Below are 15,842 nucleotides of genomic sequence, written 5' to 3' on the forward strand. Positions count from 1 at the left end.
GCTGTCATCAATCTTCATTTTAAAAGATGAGATATTGTTGGCTTTATCACCCGTTTTAATTAGCTTTATGATTCAAATATTTTGAAATTTGGCATCACGACCATGCAAAATCTATATCGATTATTTTTGTTAGTGCATCCATGGAAGAAAGTAAACAAAATTGTGGCTTGGCTAATGGCTTCCCCCTTAAGGTGAAGAAAAAGAGAAAAAGAGGAAAAGGAAAAGGTAATGGGGAAGTTAAGTTAAAATTTTGATATGATCAGATGGATTGGAATTCATCAAGTAATTCCATGATATCTCTTTCTAAGATACTTTCCTTTTTGTTTTTATATACGCAAACAACAAATTTTAAAAACCACTGGATATTCTAATATTATTTCCAACTTAAGAAAGACGTGTTTGCCAATCATGGACACTGCCTTCAATATTTTAACTAGTGTTTGTGCTTACGTTCTAATAGTACGTTTGGTTTTAGGTTAAGTGTATGAAGGGATTGGTCATTCATTCATTCGAGACAAGGAAAACCTTTTCTTAAAAAGTGATGACAAAAGTTTACTACCCATCAAGTATAGAATCATTGGTTAATATTAAGTTTTGGCTTTAGAATAACTATATATTAGCTAGATTAGGGTTAGCTTAGGTGTCTATATACACACATATATATATTATATTAGATAGCTTGGGGTAGGGGTAGCTAAATTGTGCACATGCAAAACCTTTTTTTAACACTTGGCAATCCAAGTAATTAAGCAACCTAATGCACGCTTTCTTCCATGAGAAAAATGAAAAAAAACTAAAGTAATTAAATGAAGAATTAAGAAATAGAGGGAATAACAAGGTTGCCAAGTTTTGAAGCATACATCGATCATGAATGTGGAATCGTTCTTAAATGTGTAAGGATTAAGGAATTACTAACCACTAAGAAGAACTATACGTGTAGTATATTGCTATTAGTGTAATAATAGTTACGCTGGCATGTATGAGGTTGCTGTAGACGGTGACATCAGTAGCGGAAAGGTCAAGTACATTCAGTCAAAATATTATATATAGGAACAGCTTCACGTACCAATTGATCCACGTCCTTCTTAAACTTTTTTGCATATATATATATATATATATTAAAATAAACAGTATTTTGGTATTTCATCAATATATATATATATATGAAACAGTAGGGAGTTTTTATAGGGAAGACAGGGGGGCCGGGTTGGAGTGCATGCATGGATGGATGGTCCAATCAGACTGAAGGAGGTGTGGTACTTGGATGCGCAGCTGGTGAAAGAATCAACACTGTTACAAATCCAAATTGGAATATAGGAAGATCTCCTATCTTGTCAACATATATATATAGCAAAAATGGATTCTAATAAGAAACACCAAATTTAAACTAAAAATTTTTTATTAAGAAGAAAAGGGTGTTTGGGGGGGTTACGGTTATGGTAGATTCTTATTTGTCTGAGCAATGGCCACGGACTGAAGAAACCATCCCAAGTCTCCATTAATGTTTCAGAGATTATTGTACTTCAAGTAGACATCTGGTCACTGACTAAACTAAACCGGCTGTGACCGGTGACCGGTCACTAATCCTTTTGAGAACTGTTACTGTTTTTTCGGGCACAGATGGCAGACGCAGAACTTTTAACCCAGAGAGATGTTAACTGGCTATTGTCGGTTGTCAGCATTGGTTGCTATTTGTATTTGGTGTTTTTTTGGAATTATCATGGGCAAGTGTGTGCTTTTTTTTTTTTTTTTTTTTTTATATTTCTTAACTTTAACCACACAGTGTAGGTATTGTTTTTGTTTTTGGCCTTGGCTTTATTCCTGGGGCTAACCTGTCTTTAAGCAAAGAATGCTTGGGATAGAGGGACAACAAAACAACTCAATGCCATCTCCTAACCTTTCTTCACTACACTGCCAACCGCTGTCTTCTTTTGAGGCTAAGCTGAATCAATATTCTTCTTTAATACATATGCAACATCCATTCCCCCCCCCCCCCGGGTTGAGATGGCCACATGGCAGGGCATGGCACTGCTAAGCTTTTGGTTAAAGACAACTTCTTCTTAAGCAAGAAAAGCATAGTCAAGGTTTAAAGCCATCCCACTCATTCCCTTACCTATTTATTTGGTTCATGGTTTAGCAATTTCAAAAATACCATCTACTACTTTAATTACCCAACTTTCTGATTTTCTTCACGTCTCTTTATCTATTCTCAATGCATGTAAAAGGAACAACCATATTTAATATATGTTTCATGTACCAGTCAGCATATCAGAAATAAATAAATAAATAAATAAACCCCTATCCTATTCCTAAACATTAAGATGGAGAGGTTTTAACAAAATGAAGTAGTAGCAACATGAAAACATGGCACAAGTGAGACAGTTTGATGGCACTTGAAAAATGAAAGGTAGGGCCAGGGGGTTGGGGTATGGTTTTAACGTTAGGAATGTAGTTTGAAAAGTGATTATAAAGCCATTCAGCGATCCATTCTAAAGTAGATCTAATGTAATCTCAATCCCCAACTCTTTCCCCATTTCCAATGTTTTGATTACTTTAATTTTGATTACACTTGTTTCTTTTGATTTCCGGCTTCACTTCCCATTTTTATTTTTTGCTTAAAAGAAGAGACCGACTGTTTTCTTCTTGTTTCAAATATTATATTAAGTATATGCTTGCTTAACTTTGAAGATGCCGTACACCTTATCATAGGGCTATATAGGTACTAGGATGGCAAATATTAAAACATTAGAACTTGCTTCCTCGTGTTATTCACAATCTCCATAAATGTATGAATATCTTCTAGTCTCTTTCAGAATCTAGAAGGAAGAAAAAGAATAAAGAAAAAATAGCAGAATCTATGATGATCTGATCTCCCCTGCAATCATTATATCGGCCTGTGTTGATTTGTAGCCCATACCTATATATGGCCCATTAAAGTTGATCTCATACATGAAAAAAAGCAGGCAGGCAGGCAGGCAGGCAGGCAGGCAGGCAAGGTTTGCTAATTTCTTTAACACTAACTACTACTACACCAAATATTCCTTTATTTCAAAATAAATCGATACATATATGTGTTCCCAAAACCATCCCTATTACTGCACTCTTCACTAAAAGAAGTCCCCTTTTTTTCATGGTTGATGGGGAAGAATCTCATTCTTCTTCCTTTTTGCATTAGGAATTGTTCAGCAGTCAAAGTTACAACACTAGTATTTAAAATTTGAATTTAAACCCCTTGTGAGAAATCTTCTACTAATGATGTCCGAGGAAACAAATACTCCAATCATTATTATTGAAATACAAATCGAGAAAAGAAGAAACAAGGCCAAACCCAATTATAACATCATCTAGCTGCGGAGATTTGGGACAGGCCTAGGATGATTCTCAAAAAAGAACAGTGAGTGGAAGCATATATGGTACTACATTAACATTGCTGCATTCCTTTTAGCAGTCACTCCAACTTTATGACGCTATTCCAAAGCCAGAGAGCTACATTCCAAATTCTTTATTCATTCTATTTTTTTCTCTTTGAAATAAAGTTACTTCACTGTTAGAGTGGGCAAAATCTGAGAACAACAATGAAAAAGAGAAAGTACAAGAGGCATCCCGGAAAAACAGGCCAATCTTTTGAGTCTTCCCAACACACTCATCCCTAATTACAACTTTATACGGTCTAACTAACGTTTGTACTTTGCAGGCTTGGACAAAGCCCATTTCAAAAACTCCAAATATTGGGCTCTTCTGTTCAAATCTAGAAAATATAAGATGAAGCCCAATAGAAACTACCTAGGCTTATGTTTTTTATATTCGCCTCTACTATAATCTATATTTTTCGTATTTGTATTATGCATAAATTATAATTTTATGTCTTTATATTTTTTGAAAATTTGAAATTATAGCCTCACACAAAACTATTACGGTTAAATTCATTACTTTAAATTTTACTATTAGTGTAACAACTCGATTCAAAAAGTATAGGTCTGCCTTCTCTGGTACGTCTCTGTCTGCTCTATTTGGCAAGATTTAGGGTTTTGTTCATTGTTTGCGTCGGCGATTAGATTTTCAATCTTTCTTTGGTAATTTGGTTGTTCTTTACGATATAGTCAATCTTACAGTATGGAGTCTGATTTTGCTGGGTTAACACTTAATGAAGAGGAAGAAGAAGTTTTATAGATCCAACCTGAACCACAAACAGGAAGAGGATGTGGGGTTTTTCAATTAGTAGGATGTTTCTTAACTGCTAGTACTATTCATTTTCTAGCAATGAAAAGTACGATGGCAAACCTCTGGCATCCCGTTAGGGAGGTACAAATCGAGATTTAGGAGGGAAAAGGTACTTATTCCAATTTTTTCATGTTATGGATATGGAGAGGGTATTGAAGGGGTCACTGTGGACTTTCAACAACCATTTATTATTGCTTTTCAAGTTACAATTAGGGGAGGACCCTTTACTAGTCCCTTTGATTTCTTCACCTTTTTGGGTATAGGTTCACGATATTCCTATCGGTCTTTTCTTTGAAAGGTTGGCAATACAGTTGGGTAATTTCATAGGTTCTTTTATGGAGTATGATGGATTCGAGTTGGGAAAAGAAAATCAAAATTTCATGAGAATAAGAGTTCAAGTTGATATAAGACGTCCTCTGAAAAGGAAGAAGCAGATTATGTTTTTTGGTAATTGTTTATATGTTAAATTTAAGTATGAACGATTATCCCTTTTTTGTTTTTACTGTGGACGGTTGGGGCATAGTGACTCTTTTTGTAAATCGAAGATGGAATTAGGGGTGGAAGCTGCTAATATTGGTTAAGATTTATCATTGCGAGCGCAATGAGAAGAGCTATAGCCATGAGTAGTGTTTGGTTACGTGGAGAAGAAGAAGAGATTGGAGGGGAAATCGTGGGGTAACCCAAGCATTAGGCCCTAGTGGCAGGGTTTTAAGGGGAAGTATGGGACAATTGAATAATATAGATCCAATGTTGGGGTTTAATCTGGAAGGGAAATCAAAAGCCTTTAATGGGGGTGAGAATTCAACTATAAGTCTATCGCACACCTCAATGGATCATGACTCGGAGGATAGGGTGCTAATTGGAGAGGAGGGAAAAAAAACTAGGGGAGATATTGAAGATGGATTAGCCAAGGAAGAGATTAGCGCTTTGGTGATAAGAAATAGACGAGTAGTGGAAGCTAATCATTTATTATCGGTGGCTGTTAGGAGGCAAGCCGACCAATCGCAATGAAAATATTAAGTTGGAACGTCCGTGGTTTGGGGAACCCACGGGCTGTTCTTAGGCTTCGGCATTGGCTGAGGTTATACAATCTCCATTTGGTCTTCTTTATGGAGACAAAACTTAACAGGAAGAGGATGGAAGAAGTTTGAAGATGATGTGGTTTTTTAAATGGCATTGATGTTGATGCGATAGGATCTCGTGGTGGTTTATGCTTGGCTTGGCGTGGCGATATTAACATCAGGCTTAAAAGTTATTCAAAAAGCCATATTGATGTGGAAATTGAGAATACAGATGAAGGTAATAAATGGAGGTTTACTGGCTTCTATGGGTCCCCCTATTCAAATGATAAAGAAGAATCGTAGAATCTATTGCAACAATTACGTACTGGTGGGGAGCTTCCTTGGATGGTTTGTAGTGATTTCAATGAAATTTTGTATGGTTTTGAACAGAATGGAGGTTTACCTCGTGATGAGGGCAGAATGGAAGCGTTTTGTAAGGCCATGGAGGTTTGTAAATTAAAAGACATGGGTTTTTCTAGAAGATGGTTCACTTGGGAAAGGGGAAATCTGCCAGAAACAAATATTCAGGAACACCTGGATAGGGGATTTACTACTGACGATTGGTTATCTCTATTTCTGAAGTTCCACATTCGACATTTATCTCATTCTTTTTCAGATCATTGCCCTTTGTTTATTAACACAAAACGAGAGGAATATGAGAGAATGAGTAGTAGTTTTAAATTTGAAGCATGGTGGGTGTTGGAGGAAACCTTTTTTACAAGGGTTAGAAATATCTGGGAAAGTACTACAGGAGAACTATTGTGCAAGCTTGAAAGTCTTAAGAAAGGTCTAAAGAAATAGGCTGAGGAGATCCAACGTAACAGGAAATGTAAGAAAGAGGCGTTGATTTTAAAATTGGAATGGTTTGAGAATGAAAGAAATGATGAAACCTTGGTAGAACTCATAGATACGAAAATCCAACTTAATTTTGAGATGGAAAAAGATGAGTGCTATTTGTCGAAACCATTTTTTAAAAAACAGGAATCGACTTTGTTTAAAGGCGAAAATCAAAACAGGAGTCGCCACCGATATTTATTTGGTGTGATCGGATCACTTTTGTTTTAATAAAACAATTTTAGTTTACTAAAACGGCATTTTGGTCCACAAAATTCAAGAGAACAAGTTCGGGAGTCGGTTACGTGTGAGGAAGGATTAGCACCCTCGACACGCCCAAAAATTGGTATCGAATTGATTAGTTAGTGTCTTAATGTAGAAAATTGAAAATCGGGAATGGATTTGAAATACGATCCTTTTTTATTAACATCGATTTTAAAATTCTTGAATTAGCTTAAAATGATTGCTTAAAGATTTCCTTATCCTGAGATATCGGAGTATCACATCCCGTAAGTTAGGACACAATACCATGAATTCCCGAGCGCAAGGTCGTCTTTTAATTTAAATAAGAATTTCATGTGTTATAAAACTTGAAAAGGATATTTGACTATTTAGAAACAACGAGAAAATCGAAACCCCGTAAGTTAGGGCACAAGTCCTCGATATTCCAAAATGCAAAACATTGCCTTATTTAGAAAATTTCGTTTTTAAATAGTAGCGGATACAATATTTAAACGACGTGTATTAGTTGTTTGGAGTAAAAGTGGAACGATCCATATTGGATAAAAGATTGAAGTTTAATACACGATACGATGACATGAGAAAAAAATATAGTAATGTGCATAAAATGATAGTGCGTGGAATAATAATACATGAATAAAATATTATACAAGTGAATGACGATAATATGAAAATACAAATAACGAATCATAGTATATGCAATAGCAATAATCATACAACATTTAAATGATAACATCGATAAATAAGGGCTATTGAATTAAATGATAAAAGGTATAAAACAAATTAAATAAATAAAGTGTGACCAAATTTTAGAATGGTAATAAATGAATTTAAAATAAGTAATGTAAAAAAAGTATTTTAAAATCCATAACCACACAAATTAGAATTTTTTAAAAATGAATAATTTTAAAATAGATAATATGTATATATAAAAGGGTAAAATAATATGTAAAAAAACCTAAAATAAATAATAATAAAATCATTTGAAATAAGTAAAATGGGTTTAAAATAAGGTATATAAAATAATTTTAAAATAAGAATATATAAGTTAATTTAAAATGATATATAACAAGTTTAAAAAAATATGTAAAAGAATTAAAAAGAGACAATATAAATATATTTTATGATAATAGCGGTTTGAAGGTATTAAAAAGGTTGTTTGAAATATATAATGTACAATAACTTAAAATAAACAATATAAAATAATTTAAAATAAATATATAACAAAACGATTTTTAAAAGAATTATAAATATATAAAAGGCTTAGAGTAAACTATATGTATACATATATATAATAGGTAAGGAATATAAAATAAATAATACATATAAAATAGAACAAGATAAAATATATGCATAAAGCAAGTTAAAATAAATAATAAGAATTTAAACAAACAATACATTAAAATAAGTTGGAATAGATATAAAGTAAATAATATATAAAATATTTGAAATAACATATAGATGAAATGTTTTTTTTAAAAAAGTTAATAAATGGATTAAATAGATTTAGGACATGGTTGAAAACAAGTTAAAATTTGGGGTACAAAATTATAAATACTGGAAAGTTAATTAGGGACCTAATCAAAAACCAAACGAAATCTGAGGGTTAGAATTAAAAAAATACAAAAGAAAACAGGAAATGAGGCCCGATTGAATGGAGTTGCGAATGAAAAGGACTAATCGCATAAATATCCCTTTTAGGGAGAATTCACAACCCCCCACTACACTCACGACACCGTTGCAAATGATTTAAAACAAAAAAAGGTTTCCTTCTTTTCCTTTCTGCTGGTTCCATTTTTTTTTCAAGAGAAAAAAACCAAAAAACTCTTTCTTTCCCCCTTTTCATTTTCATTTCTCTGAAACAAACCTCCCTCACACCAAGTTCAAGAGAGAAAGCCCCTATTTCGCCCTTCGAATACTCATCCCCCCCTTTTTCCATGGCTTAAACGAGAAACCTGAGGGGTTTCGTGGCTCATTTGAATCGGGGGATCTCCGATGGTGGCGGGGCGCGAAGAATAGGTAAGTTTTAGCCCCTCTTTCGTTTTTTATTTTTATTTTTAAATAGATTTGATACAGAAAATATAAAAAGAAATCTAAAGAAAGAAAAAAACAAGAAAAGAAAATATGAAAACAACCTTTTTTGTTCTCTTTTTGATTAATAATCTCTGTAAAAAAAAGTACAAAGGATTCGTCTTGGCTTTTATAGCCAATGTTAAGATCCGTCTTTGTTTGTTTTCATTTTGTTCTCTGCTGCTATTTTGTTTTCTTCTTCGTTGTCCTCTTCTTTTGCGTATTGCAGGTGGTGTCAGAGAGACATCAGATGAGTGTGAAATGGCTATGACAGAGGTGTGGAAGGCCGGTGACGTACGACGCTGGTCAATGGCAGAGGCTAGTGGCTGAAGGGACGACGGCTGCACCTTGGGGCTAGGGTTTTTTTGTTTGCTAAAATGTTTAAGATAATGGGCTGATGGGGGTTTTAAGTTTTGGGATGTTTAACATTGTAAATGAACTATTGGACTTTTATTTTATTCATTGTATTTTGGGTTTTTATTTTTGGTATGTTGATCTGGGCCAAAATTTGTTGCTACAGCTGCCCCTCTTTGCTCATTGTCGTGTAACGAGAATGGAGTAAAGACCTTAAAGGAGCCAATTTTGCCTAGTCTCACTGAATTTTGGCTTATTGGTATTTCTTTTCTTCTAAAAGCCTCGTTCCATCCCACTGCATCTTCAGGGGTATAGAGACTGGTGCTATGATTTGCTCCAATGTAATTTCAGGGAGAAGAGACTTGTAGCTTCGATCTACTCCGTTGGAATTTTAAAGGGATAAGACTTGATAATTTCAACCTGCTCCACTGCATCTTCAGGGAGATGTGGTTTGTGGCTTCAGTCTGCTCCACTATAACTTCAGGGAGATAAGATTCGCCATGGTAACTTGATCTGACCTACTGCAACTTCAGAGGTATAGGATTCATAGCCTTAATCTACTCTACTGCATCTTCAGAGTGATAAGATTTGCTATCTTCAGTCTATTCCACTGCAACTTCAGGGAGATAAGACTTGGTAATTTCAAAGTGCTCCACTGCATCTTCAGGGTGATAAGATTAATGGCTTTAATCTGCTCTACTGCAACTTCAGAGAGATAAGATTTGCCATGGTAGATTTGATCCGACCCACTGCGACTTCAAAGGTATAGGACTTATAACTCGTAGCTTTAACCTGTTCCACTGCAATTTTCGGGGAATAAGATTTTCTATCTTCAGTCTGTCCCACTGCAATTTCAGTGAGATAAGACTTGTAACTTTAACCTGCCCCACTGTAACTTCAGGGGGATAAGGTTCGCTATTCTTCGATCTGTTCCACTGCAACTTCAGGGAGATAAGATCTGCAACTTCAATCTATTCCTCTGTGACTTCAAGAAGATGAGATTTGCGATTTTAATCTGCTCCGCTGCAACTTCAGGGAGACAAGATTCGCCATGGTGATTTCAATCCGTCCCATTGCATCTTCAGGGGTGTAGGATTTGATTTCTTTGTTCTGTTACATTATTCTTTAGAGAACATGACCTGTTGAATCTATTTCATGGACCTATTTATGCCAAATGATTAGGATGTCATGATCAAAATGAATCAAATGCTCCTAGCTAGATGTGCATGAATGATGTTTGCATGAATGCAAAATGTCATCATTTTTTAATACTTGATTTGATATTACTCATTGTTCACCGAGATTTTATCAATGACGTATTACTCTGCCTTTTCTTCGACTGGTATCTTTGACAGGAAACCCAAAGAATAATCACAATTTGGGCTATTATTTCCCCAACGCTTCCAACCCTTGAATTTGGGTAATTCAAACTAATTAGTCCCGTTTGAGGTCCTTGTATTGTTTCGAAGCATTTCAGAGTACTATGTAAAACTCTTTTATGAATATTATTAGTCCATTAATCATCATTTCAACGAAAAATGCTTAAAAAAGATTATCCCTTTAGACAAAATGGAATTTTATTGAGAGCAAAGCTCGAAATGAATAGGGTAATTGAGATAGCAAATTTGCTAAGATACAAAATGAGAACTAATAAATTAATCAAGATAGCATATTTTGCCAAAGAATACAAAATGAATGAGATAAGAATAAGTGCCCTAGATATCGCAGTATGAGCTTTGTTGCACAAATTCTTTAGAAGACCTTTTGAAACTTGGTATGTGTTTGGACGACCAATAATACTTTGTTGATGCCCCAATATGTAGCATCCCTCCTTCTTGTTAATTCAGAGAAGACAATACAACTAGATGCCCCACTTCAATTTGAATTGTCCATTCTTGGGTTTTCAATTCAAAACCCCTTTGGTCTCAAAGCGCCTTTTTACGGGTTTTCGCCTTGGCCTCTCATTTTTTCCTTTTTTTTAGGTAAAGTACCTCTTGACCTAATCCGACTTCATGGGATTAGGCAGGCTTTTACCATCCATCTCGGTCAAAATCAGAGCTCCTCCAGAGAAAGCCTTCTTTACCACATAAGGTCCCTCTCAATTTGGCATTCATTTCCCTCTGAAGTCCTTTTGTATGGGGAGGATCTTTTTCAATACGAGGTCTCTTTTATGGAATTCTCTAGGGCGAACCTTCTTATTATAAGTCCATATCATTCTCTTTTGATACATTTGACCATGACGGATAGCCTTTAGTCTATTTTCTTCAATTAAGTTCAACTGGTCGTATCGAGACTGGATCCATTCTACTTCATCTAATTTTATTTCTGACAGCACGCGTAGAGAGGGAATCTCGACTTCAATAGCCAGAACCTCCTCTATTCCATAAACTAAAGAAAAAGGTGTTGCCCCGGTAGAAGTTTTGACTGACGTCCGGTAGGCATAAAGGGCAAATGGTAATTTCTCGTGCCAATCCTTATAAGTCTCAGTCATTTTTCCTACAATCTTCTTGATGTTCTTATTGGTTGCTTCCACTGCACCATTCATCTTTGGGCGATATGGTGATGAATTATGATGTTTGATCTTGAATTGGCTACAGACTTCCGCTATCGGTAGGGTTTTTTTGTTTGCTAAAATGTTTAAGATAATGGGCTGATGGGGGCTTTAAGTTTTGGGCTGTTTAACATTGTAAATGGACTATTGGACTTTTATTTTATTCATTGTATTTTGGGTTTTTATTTTTGGTTTGTTGATCTGGGCCAAAATTGGCTGCTACACTATTGGGAACAGAGGGCACGAGTTAACTGGCTGAAGAATGGAGATAAGAATACTGCCTTTTTTCACAAACAAGCTACTCAGAAAAGACAGAGGAATTTTATTAGTAGAATGCAATTTGATGATGGCAGAGACACAGAAGATATTATGGAAATGGAGGGAATAGCCAGATTGTATTTTCAACAGTTGTTTTCTGCTGGGAGGAGGGGTGATTTTGATCATATTTTGGCAGGAATTAAACGTTGCATCTTGGATGAGGACAACTTAAGGTTGAAAGCACGGTATACAGCAAAGGAGATTCACGAAGCACGAGCAGAGTTAGGTCCAACAAAAGCTCCAGGTGAGGATGGATTCCCGGCGTTGTTTTATCTAAAATATTGGCTAATTATTGGGGAGGAAGTTACCTCATTTTGTCTTGCTCAACTGAATAGAGGTAATTAGCTCAATAAACAAAACAAATATTGTGTTAATTCCAAAAATCCCCAATCCTTTGAATATTAACCACTTTAGGCCAATCAGTTTATGTAATGTGCTTTATAAACTGTTGGCTAAAGTTATTGCAAATCGTCTTCGTCATGTGATGAATAAATGTATTGATCTAACACAAAGTGCCTTTGTATCGGGGAGACTTATTTGTGATGATGTTCTATTGGCATATGAAATTCTTCATACTTTTAAGAATAAAAGAGTAGGGAAGAAAGGGTGTATGGCGGTGAAATTAGATATGAGTAAAGCGTATGACAAGGTAGAATGGAGTTTTGTTGAACAAATTATGAAGAAACTGGGTTTTGATGCAAAATGGGTTGATGTGTTAATGAAATGTGTAACCACAGTGTCATATTCAGTGGTTTTTAATAGTGTTATTGGAGAAAATTTTATCCCTTCTAGAGATTTTAGACAAGGCGGCCCTTTGAGCCCGTTCTTATTCCTATTCTGTGGAGAAGGGTTATCTAGTCTTATGAGGTTAGCCACAGAAGGGAATTTACTTCGAGGAGTTAAGGCTAGTAGAAGCGAGCCACAGATCTCACATTTACTTTTTGCAAATGATTGTATTTTGTTTGGGGAAGCCACTGAGAGAGGAGCAAATTTATTAAAGAGGATATTACATGAATATGAACTCGGTTCTGATCAATGTGTTAATTACACGAAATCTACATTTTTTTTCAGTTCCAATATGCAGGAAGAGGAGAAAATGGTAATAACCAGGGTGCTTGGAGTTCGCAGCTCTAATGATTTAGAAAGATATTTAGGGTTACCAAATTTGGTGGGTAGAGGGAAGAAAATAGCTTTTCAGAATTTGAAGGATAGATTAAAGCAAAGAATTGATAATTTGAGCATTAGGTATCTTTCTCAATGAGGTAAAGAGGTCTTTATCAAAGCCGTTTTACAATCCATTCCAACCTAGTCTATGGCTTGTTTTTTGTTTCCTAAGTCTTTATGCCAAGAGTTGGAGGGTATAATAGCTAAATTTTTGTGGCAAAAAAATCGGGGGAAAAAAGGAATCCATTGGAGTGCTTGGAAAGATATTTGTGTAGCAACAGAGGTAGGTGGACTTGGTTTTCGAAAACTCGATAAATTTAATATAGCATTATTAGCTAAACAGGGTTGGCGTCTTATTAATTATCCGAATTCTTTGCTAGCCTGTGTTTTGAGAGCTAAATATTATCCAAATGCGTATTTTTTAACTGCCCTATTAGGTAACTCACCTTCACTTATCTGGAGGAGTATCTGGTCGGCAAAATGAGTGCTAGAAGGAGGGTTATGTTGGAGGGTAGGCAAGGGGGATCAAATTTCTGTCTGGACGGATCTTTGGATTTCGGGCAATGAAGAAGATAGATTGTAGCACCAACACAGAAATGATAATTTCGTATTAGTATCGGATCTGATCGATGAAGTTAATAGAACATGGAAAGTAGACTTAATTGACAATACCTTCAGAGCGGATTTAGCTAGAAAGATCAAGTAGATTCCTTTGGCAAGTGTAGCACATGAAGACTTTCAAGTCTGAAAAAGAGAGCCTTCGGGTAATTTTTCTGTCCGTACCGCCTACAAACTATTACAGGAGGCTACTCTAAATCCTATTATTATACAGACTGAAACTAAAAGCTTTTTCAAGAAGCTATGGAGTTTACAGATGCCCTCGAAAGTTAAAGTTACCATCTGAAGGATATCTTGGAATTACATCCCAACTTTTGCTAATCTGAAGCAAAGACGAGTTGTTTCTGATGCTCGTTGTTCCCTGTGTCAACAGGAGGAGGAGGACTACTACCATGTCTTCCGTAGCTGCCCTACAACGATTGAAGTTTGGAGATTTTTAAAGCTTTCTTGGATATTACAAAATAACATAGAAAATGTATGGAGCTGGTTAACCTGGGTATTCAGTTAAGGGACAGAAGAACAGAGTCGCCTTTTTTGTTGTGGGCTTTGGATAATCTGGGCAAGTAGAAATAAGTTAATATACGAAAACAAACACTCAACAAGCAGGAGCATTTCATCATAAATTCTAAATTATGTGTTAGAACTAAAAGGAGTTGAGGAGAAAAAACTTACCATAGACACTAGCATGGTTCCTAAGTCTGACAAAAGAAGACCGACTGTGACGATTTACTTTGATGCGGCTTTTGATCAACAACTCTTAAGATCTGTTTTGGGGCTAGTTGTTCGAAATGAGGAGGGGAAAATATTGGCCTCCAAGTCAGTCATACATTCCAATATTGCAACTTCATTTGCGGCCGAAGCACATGCAGGGTTATAAGCTTCATTATTAGGAATATCTATGGGGTTTAATGTTTTGCAAGTAATAGGAGATTCAAGAACGTTTATTTCAAAGTGCAAAAGTTCAGAACATGACAGATCGGTGATTGGAGCTATTACTCGAGACATTCAGAATACAAAAAGCCACTTTCAAAACCTTAGATTTCATTTTGTTCCTAGATCAGAAAACATATTTGCTTATTTTGTTGTAGTAGAGGCATTAAAGAAGGGGGAAGGTCATTACCTGGTCGGAGATATTCCCAGATCCGTCCGTTGTGCTATGGAGAGGAAGCGTCCGAGGCATCTAGACTGAAAGAGAATGAGTGGTTTGAAAATGTAGCAGAAGACTAAAAGATATGAGGAGATCTGCTACCATTAAGGCTGTGTCGGTGATGGGAAATGAAATGACTTAATGGAGGCCAGTTGTCTATCGACTGAATTTTGAATAGGTTTTCTTTCTTGTTATTTGATTAGGTTCTCTTTTTGTCGATTTGTTTCTATTTTAGGCTTTGGGCCAGTCTGTGTGTGGCCCGGTTCCTTTTCAGTTTTTCAGGTCTACTTTATTGGGTCTTAAGCTAAATTTGTGGTTCTTTTGTTGTTTGGATACATTTTCTTTTATAATATTTAGTCAATTTCTTCAACAAAAAAAATAACAACTCGATTCAGAACTCAATTCTATAAATCAAGTCAATGAAATTATATATAGAATGATTTTCAAATTTAACATGAAAATATATTAGTAAAGGGTTAAGTAATTAAATCAAGATAATTATTAATTGTAGTGTAGAGATTAAATTGTAAAGGTGTAATCATTAATAAATTTTTACTTGAAAAATAGGGAGGGTCAAGGGACCTTATTGGATATTATGCCAAGGACATTAGAGTAAATAAACATTAAAGAAAATTTGTTAGTGTTGAAACATGATTATTATCACCTATTAATAATACTAAGAACCTTTAACTTAATTTTTAACCTTTAAATATTAAAATAAATATGTTAATTAAAAACTTAAATTATATAAAACATATTAATGAATGAAAAAACCTTCAAACCTTCTTCTCTCCTCGCCGAAACCATTAGAAAGAAAAAGAAAAAGAAAAAGAAAATTTCCCTCTTTGATTCTTGTTTGCCGTCCAACAAAATTAACTAACTTATTTTGATAATTTCTTATAGATTTAAGCTTAAATAAGTTGGATTTAACTAACCCAATATTAGATTAATGAATTATCGATGTTTTGATTAAATTTTCATGGTTGAGAAGCTTAGAAAAATTAGTTGTTAAATGCTCAAGTTCATGCATGGTGTTGTTAGTTAATTAGTAGGAAATGGTGGATTTAATTTGAAATTGAACTAAATTATATAGTTGATTTATGTTATTAAGGACTAAATTGAATAAATTGAAAACTGATGAGAAATTATAATATAGATTAAAAGTACAATGTACTTAATGAGAGAATATGAAATTTGATTTTTGATTCGATGTTAAATATCGAAAAGTATGAGCATTTCGGATATAGAGACTAAAATGCGGATT

The 15,842-nt window shown here is 34.9% G+C and overlaps 1 long non-coding RNA gene across 1 annotated transcript; it reads right to left on the reverse strand.

Moving 5' to 3' along the window:
* Positions 1–13,408: 13,408 nt before the first annotated feature.
* LOC108478203 (uncharacterized) lies at positions 13,409–14,737 on the reverse strand. The gene is made up of 4 exons (XR_008276101.1): positions 14,552–14,737; positions 14,104–14,273; positions 13,924–13,986; positions 13,409–13,841 (listed from the first exon to the last, which is right to left on the reverse strand). It is a non-coding gene; the product is annotated as an uncharacterized LOC108478203 (long non-coding RNA).
* Between the last annotated feature and the right edge of the window lie 1,105 nt (positions 14,738–15,842).

The sequence above is a fragment of the Gossypium arboreum genome, chromosome 12 (assembly GCF_025698485.1).
Source record: "Gossypium arboreum isolate Shixiya-1 chromosome 12, ASM2569848v2, whole genome shotgun sequence".
In the NCBI taxonomy this organism is placed as follows: domain Eukaryota; kingdom Viridiplantae; phylum Streptophyta; class Magnoliopsida; order Malvales; family Malvaceae; genus Gossypium; species Gossypium arboreum.